This window comes from Convolutriloba macropyga, chromosome 4, assembly GCF_964194025.1.
Source record: "Convolutriloba macropyga chromosome 4, txConMacr16.3, whole genome shotgun sequence".
Classification (NCBI taxonomy): Eukaryota; Metazoa; Xenacoelomorpha; order Acoela; family Convolutidae; genus Convolutriloba; species Convolutriloba macropyga.
This window is the reverse complement of record NC_134471.1, coordinates 43,247,358-43,264,376: the sequence shown is the minus strand read 5'-3', so window position 1 is coordinate 43,264,376 and position 17,019 is coordinate 43,247,358. Positions and strand designations below refer to the sequence as shown.

At 29.6% G+C, this 17,019-nt stretch overlaps 1 long non-coding RNA gene across 1 annotated transcript in view; it reads right to left on the bottom strand.

Moving 5' to 3' along the window:
- LOC142338444 (uncharacterized) overlaps positions 1 to 15,938 on the bottom strand; it is a 57,008-nt gene extending 41,070 nt beyond the window's left edge. The window contains exon 1 of the long non-coding RNA XR_012758981.1: positions 15,718 to 15,938. This is a non-coding gene — a long non-coding RNA (uncharacterized LOC142338444). The remainder of the gene's footprint in view (positions 1 to 15,717) is intronic.
- Between the last annotated feature and the right edge of the window lie 1,081 nt (positions 15,939 to 17,019).

Genomic DNA, 17,019 nt, shown 5'->3' with positions numbered 1-17,019 from the left:
TGTCATCTTTACACACTATAACTATTATTTTAGCTTGATCTTGAACTTGATCTCGATCTTGATCTTGATATTGATCTTGATCAGTGAAACTGCTTCGCAGATCTTGGTTTTGGACTGATTATAACTTTAAATATTGTCTAATAAAATATATTTTACCTGAACCAGTTCCAGCATAAACAATAGTATGTAATAGTGACTTTTCATATTCAAATCTAACTAGACTCCTATTCATAAATCCACCAAAGCTTTCTTCTAGTTTTGTATATTTACTTGGTCTTGAATCATATTATATAACAAATTCCATTTAAGATAATAAAAATAAAAACCGCACTACCTGTTTCCATTTTTATATATAAAATTTATATATATAAAAATGCTCATCCTAACTTTTGACGAATTCAATAATAAATTTAATATTGATAATAATGCTATGAGTGATATTAGAATTAAAGATATAGGTAAAGATATAAGTCTAACACCAATTGAGATTGTAATGAGAGATCAAACTCCAGATAGTATCGGGGATCCTAATTTCAACATTATTGTAAATCTACATCCAAATGAAGGTACACATTGGGTTTTAGTTATAAGAAGAGAAGATCAGCGAAGCGGTTACACCGATGGTCCTGTCTATTACTTTGATATTTTTGGTGTAGAAACTCCACCTTTATTTTTAGAAGAATATGTTGATCTAGGCTCCAATGAAAGAATACAACAACATGATGAATCTTATTGTGGGGCTTATTGTTTATATATGATCTATCTTATTGATAGAGGATTTAGAATTAAAAGTGCTTTGAATATTCTAGTTAATCAATGTAAATATCCAGGAATATATAATGAGTGTTTTTGTTTAAGTTGTAATGTTAATGATAAATGATAATGATAATGATAATGTTAATGTTAATGTTAATGTTAATGTTAATGATAATGATAATGTTAATGTTAATGATAATGATAATGATAATGATAATGATAATGATAATGATAGTGATAATGATAATGATAATGATAATGATAATGATAATGATAATGATAATGATAATGATAATGATAATGATAATGATAATGATAATGATAATGACAATGATAATGATAATGATAATGATAATGATAATGATAATGATAATGATAATGATAATGATAATGATAATGATAATGATAATGATAATGATAATGATAATGATAATGATAATGATAATGATAATGATAATGATAATGATGATGATAATGATAATGATAATGATAATGATAATGATAATTATAATTTTTTTAATATATTGGATGAAAAACATGGTGAAACATCGGTGAAACCGGTTCCCGGATGGGTGAAGCCTCATCAAAAGTTTAAACCTAATATCAATGGTGAAACATGGACGAAGTCCCATAGTCCTACTAACAGTATCTCTGTAAACATGAATGATGATCTATATTCATGGTTAAATGATGATGATATAATTACTGAAGCCGCATTCCCAGATAACTTTAGATGTATAATATCTGGTCCTGGTGAATGTGGTAAGACATTCTTATTGAAAAAACCAATTCTAGCTAGTATATACTTTGATAAGCTATACATCATTGGACCCACTGGCGATCAGTACCATGGTATAGAAAGAATGGTAAAGTCCTAGCATCGATATATCAAGGTTTCTTTAATAATGTTGAACTTGGTTATAAAGATTTTGCTAATATATGTAATAAGGTATGGAAAGAGCCTTATAATTACATTGTCATTGATATAACTAAAAATAAAAATATTAATGGTAAACTAAGAATTAATTGGGATAGGAAAATTTTTTAGTTTAATTTAAGTTAAGTCAAATTAAGACTAAACTAGATCAATGAAGTTGCTGGTTACACCAGATGTAAAGTAAAACTTAATACATCACCATTAAAGTCTATAGGTCTTCCATACTCATCTTTAATATAAAACTATATTTTTTCTATTCTATCTTTTGTTACAATTTGATATAATACATTTGTTGGAATATCTATTATCATATAACCGGGTGGTTCAGTTAGATTAAAAGTATATAATATATCTGTATCTTTACCATTATCTTTAGCTCCAGATATAATATTGCAATGGATGTTAATAGTATTGAAACCCATTATATCAATAATTTTATTTGTAGTATACTTACCTCTTGAATATATTTGTTTATCAAATCCTATTAATGATGCTACCGAGTTTTCTACATCAAAATAAATAACACCTTGTAACACTTCCATTTTACATTTCATTGTATTTTCATCTACTTGTATTAAAACATTATTATTTGTTTCTTGTTTTATTATATCTGCCATATCGGTTAACTCGTATGACCCTGGTGTTATAATAAATACTTCGGCTGCATCTACCTGATGGAAAGTTAGTGGATTAGTAAATTTAAACTCTTTATTTCTTTCAGTTATATTAAACACTGAATTATAAACCGATAATCTAATTAACACCATTTTTGTTGTGTTAAGTTTAGGGTTATTAAAATGAAATCTTTCATTTGGTTTTATCATTCTAAAGTTAAGTGTATGTTCATCTTTAGTTTTGGTTAACTCTTTAGTTATCTTTTGTAGTTCCCATAAGATCAACGAAGTTGCACCTCCGGTGATTAAGTTGTCTGTCATTTTTTATCTCATAAAAATGAACTCTAATTTCGTTGCAACTCCCAGTTATAATAACAAAACAAGTAGTAGAAAGATTTTAAGTATAATTCAAATTATAGCTATAATTATATCTATATTTAGTTTAATGAAATATGAATCTGATAATCTCGAATGAAAATGAACTTAAGTATATTTAGATTATGAATCTAGCTTTAATTATATCTATATTTAATTTTATAAATAAGAATCTGCTAACCCCTAATGAAAATAAATTTAATTATACATAAAAGTAAGATTATAAATCTAGCTATAATCTTATAAATATTTACCCTAATAAAAATGAACTTTAATTTGGATACAACTTATAGTTATAATAATGATATACATAAAAATAAGATTATAAAGTATAAACCTAATAATCTGGCAACAATGAATACGGTTAATACCAATACTAATATCATACTCAATAGAAAAGAGAATCACTTAAGTTTGCGTGATTCATATCTAGAGATAGAGTTTGTTGTATCAGATGATGCTGGTGGTGTATTTGCTAATGATGCTAATATTAGATTAGTTAATTATGGTATGATGGCATTGTTTAGTTCAATTAAGCTTGAAACTAGTGGTGGTAGGACTATTGAATATATAGATCATTGTCATCCTAATCTATTGATGTATAAGATATTAACTAGTACTGCTGATGAATATGAGAGTGGTTTTGTTAGAAATCAGGTCAATAGAGATAGTCAACTTAAAGGTGACCATATTGCTGCACAACGAGGACATATGTATATGATGATTAAGATGAGTGATCTATTTGGTTTCGTAAATGATTTAGAAAAGATTATATATGGTTTAGGATTTCAACTATATTAAAAAGGAAGAATAATGATAGAGCTCTATTTAGAGTTAAGGCTAATCCTGGTGTAGTTGCTAATGTTGGTAATATAGAAATTAGAGATATATCATGGTGTGTGCCTAGTATTGATCCTAGTAATGATAATAGAAATATTGTGCAGAAAGGATTAAATAAAAAGAATAAGGTAGACTTTAGTTATTATGAAAGAAAGACATTTTATAAGAATGTACCCAATGCTACTAACTTCTTGTTTGATCTAGGTATGGAAAGTGGTATGGAAAGACCACAAAATATTATAGTTGGTTTTGAAAATAATAATGTTAATGAGCAAACTCATGATGCAAGTACATTTGATGTAATGAATGTTACTGAATGTTATTGTAAGATTGGTAGTGAGTTTTATCCTGAGGATAGAATGAATAATAATTATGGTACCAATAATTATAATGAGGCTTTTAAAGAGATTGTTAGCTTTAATAAAGATTATAATGGGCTACCACATAATATAAAACCATATATAAATCATAGAACATTCAAAAGTAATTATAGAATATATGTATTCGATACTAGATATCAAAGGGATCATATAGGTCCACAACCAATACAACTTAATTTTAAATTTAGTGCTGCAGTTGCAGATGTTATATGTCATGCATTAGTATTAACTAGAAAGGTTATTAGTGTGAGTAGTGATGGTAATAAGATGGTAGACATAAAATCATAGATATAATTTAAGTCAAAGATATAATTATAATTTTAGATATAACTCTAGCGATAATTTATAATTATAGTATAATATAGTTATTGTTGTAATTATATACATAACCATATACTTATACTTATACTTATAGCTAGTCAGCTCTAATTGTTACTCTTGTTACTCTTGTTAACACCCAACTATTTCTTATTAGTATTAACAAAACCTTTAGCATAAATAAAGTCTAATTTTTTTTATTCTCTAGAGCCAAGCCTCTAGCTTCAAGCTTAACCTTGGGCTTGGACTTGGGCTTGGGTTTAATAACAACAAAAGGATTATACTTTTTAACTTCCATTATTTTTTATATAAAGAAATGAGTCTTTTAAATAAGTTCAAAACTAATTCATTTTGTGTTGGAGGTAGACATTATAGTGGTACTGTTAAAATAAGAGGAGCTATCACTTCAAAAGGTACTAAAATGTTAAAAGGTAATTATGTTTTATGTAGAAGGAATAAATTAATGACAGTATCTGATGCAACAATAGAAGCAGAAGGACTTAAAGATTTCTTTAAAAGTGTCGGTAGGGCTACAGTTAACTTTGGAAAGAAAGTTGCTAATAATCCAGTTAGAGCATTAGAAATAGCAAGTAAAATAGGAAGTGCAGCTGCATCTAGAAACCCTAAAGCAGCTCTAGCGGCTACACCTGATTTAATTAAATTTGCAACTACTGGTGAAGGTATAAAGGTAGTACAAAAAGGAAGAGGGTTGTACTTAGGTACAAAGAAAAGATAATTATTTGATTATGATTATGTTTATGATTATGATTATGATTATAGCTATGATTATGGTTATATTATGATTATATTATGTTTATGATTATGATTATAACTAAGATTATGATTATATATTTATCGATCGGTGTAACCGCTTGGCTTGCCACAGACAAAGTCTGTTCGCGGATAAATATTAATACTAATATTATTATTACTAAAAACATTGTTATTACGAAGCACCAATATCTTTAACCTAAAAAATACTCAGCTTGTTTTTCTTATTCTTCTTATAATCCTCATATAACTTAACAAATTCATTATACTCATCATTACCTAGTTTATTATCATTCATTGATTTAGTATATAGTCTATTAAATTTGTCGCTAAACTGTTTACTTAAAATATACATTTGTGAATACTTATAATTTTATTTCTTTTTTTAGTATTAATTGTTTTTGATAATGAACCACAAACAGTTGCCGTAGCATAAACTGTTGGTATAGAATAAGGTAATCCTATACCTGTTAATGAAACTGATGTTGTTGTTGCAGTTGTTGCTATTGATGATAATACTATTTCTGTTATCTCAGCTATGTTAATAAAATTCTTATATCTACTTAACTTCTTATTATAGTTATTAGTTTCAGTTTCATAATAATTTCTAATATCTTGTATAATATTAATATTGTTGTTAAATTTATTATTAGCTTGAATCTTTTCGTTTATCAATCTTTCTGATACTGATGTCAAATCTGCATATAGTAATCTCTCACTCGGTGCTTTTGGATTGGTCATTGCTTTGCTTATTTTCATTAGTAAAAATTCTTTCTATTTCTTTCATTATATCTTCTTGATTAAAACTATAATGCATCTCAAATCTGTCTTTCTCTTTATTATCAAGTAACTTACTTTGTAAAAGTATAGCAATTATATATTGTACTATAACACCTCTAAGAGATTTATTGCATTCTTTCATTTCTCTCAGACCGTTAGTAAACATTTCATCTAGTTGTATGTTAGTTATATTCTCATTGAACTTATTATTATCAAATTCTTGCTTTAATTGATTATATTTAGCGATAGTATCTGCAGCAACTTTATTACAAAACTTAACAGTATTTCTGACTTCATTTGTTGATTTAATAAAGTCATTAATTAGTTCTTCATTAACTTGTGTTTCATTTAGTTGTAATGTTTTAGTTGTAACTTTATCAAAGTCACCCTTTCTTAGTTCAGTTATGCTTGTAATTAAAATGTCTATTTTATTAGAAGAGGATAATAAGTTATTGTCACAATACTCTTTATTAACAACATCTTTTTCATCTATCGGAGGATGTACATTTGTAATTTTATAGGTATCCTTCACATCAATATTATCATTATCTTCTAGGAATAACCCACGAGCCTTACTTAGTGTTAAGTTGTTTCCATTCCCTATATGACGTTTCGCTTGATTGACTCTGTTTCTTGTCATTATTTATTTTAAGAAATATATTTAATGATTCCAAAACTTTATTATTAGATTCAAAATCAAACTCAGATTTCAATAGTTCCTGTTCATAATATTTGCCTTCTATTATCTCTCCATTAATATCTTCTATTTTATATGTTGGTGGATGTGTTTTTAGAACTTCATTCACCTTAAACAATTCTCTATTCCAATTAGAAGTGTAACCTTTAGAGAAGATATAACGTTTATCTACATTTCTAACATAATCACCAACGTTAAGTTTACCCTTAATATTCATAAAACTAAAAGTGTATTTAACTTTATCAGGATTAATAGAAGCATCAACTGGTGTCATATTAATTGTTGAGTGAATTTTATTGTTATATGTTACAACATCATCATTTAAAATATTTACCCATTTACCATCGCCATTGATGAACATAGGTTTATTTATTATGTGTAATATTGTTCTATTGAATCTCTCTATGAATACCGCCTTTAAATCACTATAAGTAGAATATAGCTCTATCCCTGAAGCGGCTTTGCCGGTTCCATATTCCTTAAATAAAGATTTAAATGTTTTATTGTAAAAATCACTACCTCTATCTACCCATAATTTTTCTGGTTTTCGTCCTTCTGATAGGATTGTTTTAAAACCATTAGTTATAGATAAACCAGATTTATTCTTTAAAGGAATAGCCCATGCATATTTTGTGAAAACATCTATAACTGTTAATATAAACTTATAATTATTATTGTATTTACTTAGAGATGACTTATCAATTAAATCAGCTGACCATGTTTCACCTTTATATAGTGGTATTATTCTTTGTCTTTTAAACTTTGTTATTTGAGGACTGAATACTTCTTTAGCTAGTTGTTGTTGTTGTTTTTCTATCATTATTCATTTACCGTAGTTAAAAACAAATTTATCTAGTTGGTCTTGATTAATAATATTCATAGATAATAGTTGCTTAGATATATCTAGCATTTCATCATATAATCCATCATGACCAGCTTTTGTTTCTAGTATTAATAATTCTAGTCTTTCTACTAAATTATTTGGGTTGCCATTTAATCCCCTGCCAAATATATCATATCTTACCCCCATTATACGTTTTATTGTTCTATATCTAGCGCTTTTCTTATCCCCTTTTCCTAAATCATATCAAATATCCTCTAAAAACCTTTTAATTTTGTTTTCATCTTCCTCAACTTTATCATCATATGTTACATTTGTTTCAGTAAGAAAATCAGTAAATCCTTCTAAAAACTCATATACATTATCCCTAACTAAAAATGCACCCTGCTCTAGAGTTATATCAAAACTATTCATTTTATATCTCCTACTAGGTAAATCTACGAGTTCTAATTTTAATTGAGGATTAGTTTGAGCCCCCATGTCATGAAGAAGTTTGGCTGTTTTTGTATCAACATAAACTGGTGCTATATCTTGATTTTGCTTTATGGTCCCCTTTAACGTTTCACCAATCTTGGAAGCAGTTTCACCCATCTGCGAAGCAGTTTCATTAAACTGGGAACCAGCTTGCTCGATCTGCGAAGCAGTTTCACCAATCATCTTAGTTTGTTTATCTAACTCTTGATTTTGCCAATCTATTGCTCTTAATGTTTGTTCACTTAATGCTAGATTCCGTTCATTGTTTTCATTGATAGTTTTAGTTAAAGGATCGAATAACTCTTCTATTTCACCATAATATTCTTGTTGTTTTAATTTATCTTCTAATCTATTTTTTCTGTTTTGTTTTTCTAGATTGTTTAATTCTATAAGTTTATCTAGTTTAGTCATTTTATATGTGTTGAAAAACTATAATAAGAGTAAAAAATGGATAATGAAAACAGCTTCTCTCTTAATCTAAAAAGATGTTTAGCTTGTAAAAGACGTTGTAATACTATAGATGAGTTTATTGATCATATTAAGGAACCAAATCATGATGATTTAATAATTTCAACTTATTCTAAATATGTAGATGGGGTTGGGAAGATAATAAATATTCTAGAATATAATAAAAATATAATAGCTGGAGCTACATTACATAAGAATACAATCATGGGAGACACTATGGAAAAATATATGGCTCAATAATGATTTATAATATACTAACTACCAACCCTATGGATGTAATGAATGAATTAGGTCTATAAATATTTGTTATAAAAATTAGCAAAGCTCATTATATAATATAATAGCAACTTCAATTAACTTTCTATCATCATTAATGGTTAGTTCTAGAATATTATTAACCAGTAGGTCTTTGTCTCCATCTAATGATCTGCGAAGCAGTTTCACTGATGCTTGGTGGATCATTTTTATTAAATCTCTTTTGAATAGATATAGATTCTCATCATGAGGACAGCTTTTAATATTATTTACATAAAATCTTTTATCATCAAATATGTTTAGACTAATCTTACTTGTTTTTGTTGTTGTCATGTTATCACCAACTTTTTGTATTCTACATTCATCTACTGTCCTCTGTGTAATATTCATTAATGCATCATATTAATCTATGTGCCTAGCATTAATATGCTTCTTTACTCCCTTTTCTTTAGTGTTTTTAGGATAATTTTCGAAGCTATATATGCCATAAATTCCTCAATAATTCTACTTCCCAGCTCGTGCTTAAACTTGCCGGGGACTTCATTATTGGTTTTTATAGGTATGTCTAGATTACTTAAGTCCATATGCTCATCACTAATTTTACCTTCACTATAACTTAATACGAAACTGTCCGTATCCATATAGTGAAGTGTTAGATCTTTGAGGGATGGTTGTAGAATAATATAGAATTCATCATACTTCTGTAATTTACTTAATTCTAAGATAGTAACACCTACATATACTGGAGAATCATATTCTATTTTTTTCTTTATATATTCTATTTGGCTATAATCTCTATTTCTAGTTATATTCTTAAATGTTTGTTTACTTACACTTTTCATTATCTTTTCTTCATCATGCGAGAACTTGCTTTGAAAGAAGTGTAGAGGATTCATGCACATTCTTCCATATAATGAGTTCTTCATTAATTTCCTTACATCCTTTTCTGCTTCAGTTTTAGCTGTTGCTCTTTTATTTGTATTGTTTTGTATATAATCGCTACATATATAATCTTGTTTAAATTTAATTACTCTATGTATTTTTGTTACTTTTACCCCATCTTAACATAGAACTTTAACATCCTATGATGAACCATATATTCTGTTGTGTTGTTTTGGTCCAAGATTAATTTCTCTGATCTTGCTTTACTTTTCTCTCTTTGGCGGTATCCCAATTCATTATCATTTATCTTTCTTTTATAATGCATTAGTGCTAACTGTTCTGTTCTCTCTTTACATTCATTAGTATAATCAATATCACAAACTATATAGTAACCATGATCACTATCATCTGGAGTATTCAATATTTCATCGAGGAACCCGCTTGGCTTGCCAAGGACGAAGTCCGTTCGTGGATCTAGAGTAGTAGTAGTAGTAATAAACTCAAAATCCTTATAAGGTAACTTTTGCATCATTGCATAACCATATAGGTTGTTTGCGTCTATGTACCATATGGTCTTACCATCTCTGTTATCTATATATCTATCACCCATTATTCTACATATACCACCTCTCTTTGCTCCAACAAAATCATCTAGCATTTGTTTATCTTGTAATGTATCTAATGTTACACCACTTGACATTAACCAACAATCAAAACTATAACCCGGGAGACTAACGTGATGTAGTGGATTGAATTGAATTCTTTCATACTTAGTTTAACATATTCATTCATGCAATAGTCTAATATTTCCACATCATTCTATAAATACTCTATAGTTAGATATTTTCCAGTTTTATGACTGTTTTCATTATTAAAGTTAACTACTTCTTCTTGTGTTGGTAATTTATTATGTAGTGAGGATTTGAAGTCTTCTATTTTTAGACTACCTATAAGATTATTATAGGTAGCTTTGCTACTATACGACTTGGTCGTGGTTCCCAAGGAGTCTAAACCAAAGTATTCATATGGATATAATGTTTTAGTTTTACACCCATATATCTTTGCCATTTGATCTAGGGGCACAGCTAAGAAGTTATAACTGCCTAAGAATTTGAGACAACCAATGCTAAACATCTTAGACTTACCAGCAGCTAGTGGTATGTTATCCACTTTTCTTTTATCATTATTCTGTTTGAAGAGTTCACTGTATAGTAGGTTGAAGTCATAGCCAGAGCCATTATGGAATATTACTGGAATGAAGTTTTGTTGTTTGTATCTTAGACTACAAGTTTTACATGCTGGTCCTCTATATTTACCAGTTTCATGACAATGATCTCTTACTTTATTAATACATGTTTTGCTTCAGATATGACAAGTGTTATTAGTTTCATGATATAATTTATCTTCTTCTGTGAATATCATCTTTTCATTATGTTTGAAATTATTCTCAGTTTCTAATTCTAACAGATCTCTAGCAAACCTTTTGATGCAGTCTAGACCGAAGTAGTGTTTGAAGTTACCTTGCCAGGTGTAAACCACAGCTTTTGGAATATGTTCAGCTATTACATATTTTAAATCATTAGTTGTGACATCGGTGAAACCGCTTCACGGATCAACAATGCAACATTCTATATCGGCAGTTATAATATTTTTTATATTCTGACGTTTGTTTTCATTTATAAAAGTAATATGTTTTTTCTTAGGACAAACAATCTCTGGTTTGAATGAGTTGTTGCATTCGTGCTTATCATATTTAATTTGTGAGTTAAACTAATAGGTACACCTATCACAATAATAATATTTTATGTTATTTTTATTTGGTCGTTCTAACAGGGTTTCTATATTTTTATTAGGGCACAGTGTTCTATTTGACCATTACTCCAAACTAGTATTCTTACATCTTTTCTATCTTTATTAAAATCATCCACTTGTTTAAACAATTCTATTTTACCATTGCCACAAGGTGTGTATATATTAATAGTAATATATACACAATTTCAAATATTAATATTATACAACTTCTGTATTCTTATTATATAAGCAAAATCATCTTCATGTTGTTGTCTTGGTTCAATTAGTTTATCTACATATTTACTTTCTCGAGTTGCACGGTGTGGGGATGGATGTAGCCAAGCAGTTATAGTTAGTTGTAAGCAGTTGTATTTATAACTACGTATTTTTAATATCGATTTAGAGTTTTTGAGATCAGGAGGTAAATCTATATAACTACCAATAGATGCTTTAGATGGTTCAATGTTTAACTGAATACTTCTTATTCCAAGAAACTCAAAATCATAACCATAACCTTCATATATTTCCTTTTCGAAATCTAGCCACCGATTGAAGTCACCATATTCATATATTGCATTATTATTAATATAATCAGTATTGAAATATATTTTAGTAGTTTTAACTTCTTCTTTGGTTCTCTTCTTATAATCACATTCAGCCGTGATCTTATATTTAAAACTCTTAACTTTACGAAACTGGTAACAGTTTTTAATTTCTTCTAAAGAGTAATTAGTTGCTTCATCTGTATCTTCAATGTAATTCCCATTTTTATCAGTAATATAAAATTTTCTCATGTTCTGACTTGAGTTTATATCGAAGTCTTCTGTGTTTTCTAGATACATGCGATTGTGACTATATGAATGAGTAATTAGAGCTACTTTACTGCCAAATTCTTCATGTCATTCTTTGCATATAAACCTAATCTTAGAATGGATATTGTTTTCAGTTTCAGTTTCTGATTTAGTTTCTGTTTTAGTTTTAGCCCTAGTTTTAATAATATAATCATCTTCATCCAAGTTATGCACCCTCTCCGAGATTTCCTCTTCTTCAGACTCAAACATTTTCTGCAATAGTTCCTTATGTTTGAGATCGTATGATTGATGCCTGTATAAAGCCTTCTTTGATTCAAAGGATAGATTACAAACATCGCAGAAGTTTATGACACTAGTATTAGTTGATTGAGACATGATGTATTTTTTTTAGGGAAATAATCAAAAAAAAATTTCGAAAAATGAAAATGAAATGCGATAAGTGTATAAATAAACCTAGGAAAGTATGTTGTAATAATTGTAAAGAATTAGAATATTCTTGTTATGTATGTAAAAATATGGTTAAGGTTAAAGATTATATAGAACATTTGGGATATCATTTTTCTGATCCTGATCAATATCTAACGTGTAGTATGTGTAATGTTTATAAACATATATCAATATATAGATTTAGAAATAGGAAATGTAGAATATGTTTTATCTTCATAGATATAGATATGGTCACACTAGAAATCAATTCAGAGAGCATGTTTATAAGTATAATATTCAAGAAGACATAGAAAAACACTAATCACTGTGTTTCCACCGATCTCAGTGTTTTTGACTGTGCTATTATTGTTCGCTTTCTTTCATATTTAGCAACCGCTAAGAGCATAAGAAGTCAACAAGCTTGGTTTAACATCGCTTTACACTGCTTAGCAGATCGAATGAAAAGTGCATGTCATGCTAAAATGGCCGCCGCCATTGACAAAGAATGCCGCCACCACTAACAGAATGAAAACAAGTGAAAATTTCGAATAAAAGATACCCTTAAAAATTAGCTAGTAAAGTGAGTATTTATTAAAATCTTTATTTAATTTTTAATAGATTATACAAATCATTCAATTTAATAGAAGGATTTAATTATTATTTTACTTTAAAACATGTAATTGCTTGGGAAATGATAACTAAATTTAAGTTAAAAATCATGTGGGAATATTCTAGAAAAAAGAATGTTCTAGAATAATTCTCCACGTGGGGACCTTTATTCTCCACGGCATTTTTTGGCTATTCATCATGAGTTTCACTTCACTACAAAAACTAGCGAAAAATTTTAAACAATTTTCGTCATTTGACGAGACTTTAATAACTGGAGCTTTATCATCCACTTCTTTATCTGAAGAGAATATAAACGAGTTGACTAACTTAACAAATCAAATGGTTACATTTTGTAAGGAGAACAAATGCATACCCGACAACACCGCCGAACATGAAAGTGAGACTGGAAAACGAACTAAAACAGAACTCTTCCAGTTGTTCCTCTCCAAGTTCAAGAAGGACCTACTAAGTTACGAGCATCAGGAAACACCGGACAAGTTTGACGTGAAAGTGCCGGAATATTTATCTTTCCACAAAAAACTCAGGAGTTCATTCAATATTGGTGAATTTAAGTCTTATCTCACCACAGTCAATAACATGGAGGGAAAGCTGAATCGTTTATATCTGCTGACAATTTCTGACAGAGGATACATATGGGGGAAAGTGAAACAAGACCATCAAGAAAACAATAAGGATATTCCCTGGAAAAAACTAGTGAACGATAAAGGATATTCCTACTCTACTATCCAGAGTTAAATCAACTTCTCTCAAGCATGTGAAAGCTATCCCAGTATCCTAGTCTCAACAGACTACTACTCAGAATGGAAAAAGTTCCTTACAATGTTTTTGGCAGAAGTTCAGAAGGATAGCCAGCTACAATCTAGGTGCATGACAGAATTACAATTTTCATAAATGATAATTGAGTGATTGATTATTCAAAAATATTTTTATATTAATATTAATATTGATATCCCTACAAATGATACAATAATGTTGTTCAGTCAGCTTAATATTAGACTTCAGTCAGCCTAATAATTAAAATTAAAAGTGTTCAAGCATTCTGTAGTTGCACCCTCCCCCACAGTTGCCATTAAGAAAGGTCGAGCAGTACTGCCGTAGCGTGGTAAAGGCGAGTCAACCTTTTGACAAGACCTCCCAAGACTCGGCTCAAAAATGTAACCAGGTACATAGAATCACTCAGTTATACATCATAGATCAATCGTCTCCCGGTTAAAGTCAAAATTTTAAAGAAACTTGTTTCTTATTATCCAGTTCTAAGCAATTTTGAGTTATTTTCAGTCCATCCGATTCTTTTGAAACAAAACTTTGTGAGATGATTAACCTGATTTATTTCAGTATAGTTTGGTATATTAGATATGAAATTAGGCTTAAATCTAGCTTTGAGAACTTTTGGATATTAGTGTATGATTTGTATAAATTATACTAGCTATGTACATTTTTGTACACAAAATTGTGCGTGTAGTATGTATTTATAGTGGTGAATATAGTAGTGGATAAAAAAAGGGATTCAACAAACAGTAAAATTTGGCCCGATTCGACATGCGCGATTAGCGTTAGGAGAAAGGGACAAATTTTGCTGGTGGTTGAATCCCTTGTTTTATCCACTACTCTTGCAGTTTCCTTTGTGTACAAGTTAAATCCCCCTTTAGTCATTTCAGCCCAATTTATATTCCAGTATTGGGTCTAATAAGAATAGATAATAGATCGAGGACTTATTTTCTCAATAATAGGATTCTGAAAATCGGGGTGAAACAATGTGAGGGTGCATTTATTTCGGGGTTATTGATTTAGAGGTAAAAAAATCGGAGTTAAATTATAGGGGGGGGGGGGGGGGTCAAAAATAAGGGTGAAGAAACAGGACACCGTTCGTTATTGGAGAATTTATAATTGTTTTAGTGTTTTTTTTTCTATCAGAAATGCCAGAGAGCAAAAAAATGTGGTCATTCAACGGTAATATCTTGAGAATACTATTGACCGGAAACAAAATGAGATTTTTGTTCTCCTTTCACTCTCTCCTTTTGCACTTTAAGTCCCCTCTTATGTACTTCATGTTGTTTGTGCATTACTGCCTTAGCGTTTCTAACGACTTTGAATCCAAGTATATGCAGGGTTCATTCTAGAGTTTTTTGTTAAAAATGAGCGCAGTCTTTCTTCGGTTACAAGAAAATTGTTCTTGTGATCTTAGATAGAAAAGGAAGATGATGAAAAAACCTACACTTTTTATTCGATTTATACATTGCGGGCTGTTGTTTCAATTGTAGCTCCGATTAATGATGATACGTTTGTGATTTAAAAAAATGTACACGTGTATGATGCAAATGTTAGCTCGCATATGACAAAGTTTTCTGCCCCTCTAATGTTGCTCTATCCCCCAATTTCGGCAAATTTGTGTTGCTATATCACCCACCATGTGCGCTCAAAAATGGTCTGAGTCATGACCGAGCACAGTCGACATAACTCCATTAGGGAATAATGCGTCAACTACTCGCCAGTGGACAACATCAAGGAATATTGAATTTTTTTAAAGGGCCACAAAAATTTTTAGAATTAACTTGGTTATCATGATTATAGTCATCAACACAACAGATTAGCAGTTTAATCAAAGAAACATTGAAAATTGATGTTGAGGGATAATTGTTCAACATCTTCCATTCCAAATAAAATACTCACATCAAATTGTTCCGGCAGCGATGATTTGTTAAGTCTCTTCTGAGTTGATAAGTTTCATCTATTGACATTCTTTTATTGCGGCCATAAATCCCGTCTGTTGTTGGAAACAATTCTAGTTTTGTTATATTGCGAAAATATTTCTCATCTAATGGAGCGGAGTAATTTGGAAAAATGGAGAAACAATTTCGTGTGGAACTAACAGATTGCGAAATTAATCTCTGGCTTTGAGAAAATGGAACCCAAAAAACTGAAAACCGACTCAAAACATTTTAATTGGTCATAGAGATGAGTTCTTCTTTCAAATCCTGATCACGCATTTTCACTTCAATATGCTTCTTTAAAAACTGACAGAACAGATTTCACGCGTATATTCGCAACAAAAATCCTAATGGATTTAAAAATCTTGCAAAAAATCTTTCAAGGTACTAGCAAGAATTTGCATTTTTGAACAACTGGCTTGAATTTTTTGTGGTAAAAAAACAAACAAAAACCCCAAACGAAAGCTCCACTGAGTCTGCGAGAATTTCAGCGCTGAACAAGCAAATTTCAGGTACATTTCACGCTGCCTCTTAAAAGTATTTTGAGTTTCTTTGTGAGAATCTTCATTATGATTTCATAGAGGTCATTGAGTTTGCTGAGGCTAAATTTATCCTCCGAAGTCTGAAATATTTCATCGGTCGAAAGGATTTCTGTCACAGTGTCAAATTTTTGTAGCGTATAACTGATAGCTAGTATTGTAGCAATAAAGCTCTTTACACCTAAGCTAGCCTGTAGTTACTTTACCACACAAAAACAAGTACTCACGCAGAAGTTCGAACCACTTACAAAGAAATCACGCAGGTGGGATTTTTTTTACTACACCAAATAAACATTTGTGTTGTAAATGTTTCTTCAAAAATCAAGACAGGGCAGATTAAATTGGGACATGAACCGAGTTCTTGCCGTCCAGAAAAAAAACAAAATTTCATTGCAGCAATATAGAGCTGGTTTGCAAAGCCTGTGCTATATCACAGGAAATCTTCTGAAATAGAGAATAAAGTCTTTGCAGATTGTTAATAAACAGATATGGAAGCTAATATCTTGAAAGAATTTGAAATATTGCCTGTCAATTTAAAATAAGAAATTAAAAATTCTTTTCCTGCAAAATAATTTTCTTGAACTAGCTTATTTCGACTGTATGAACTTTATTGAGTCGTTGCAAATATTTTACTGAAAAAACGTCAATCACCATAAAACATAGGGAAAACTTGAGAAAAAAATAACGTAATTTTTTAAAACAATATTTTCTGCAATGGTTTACAT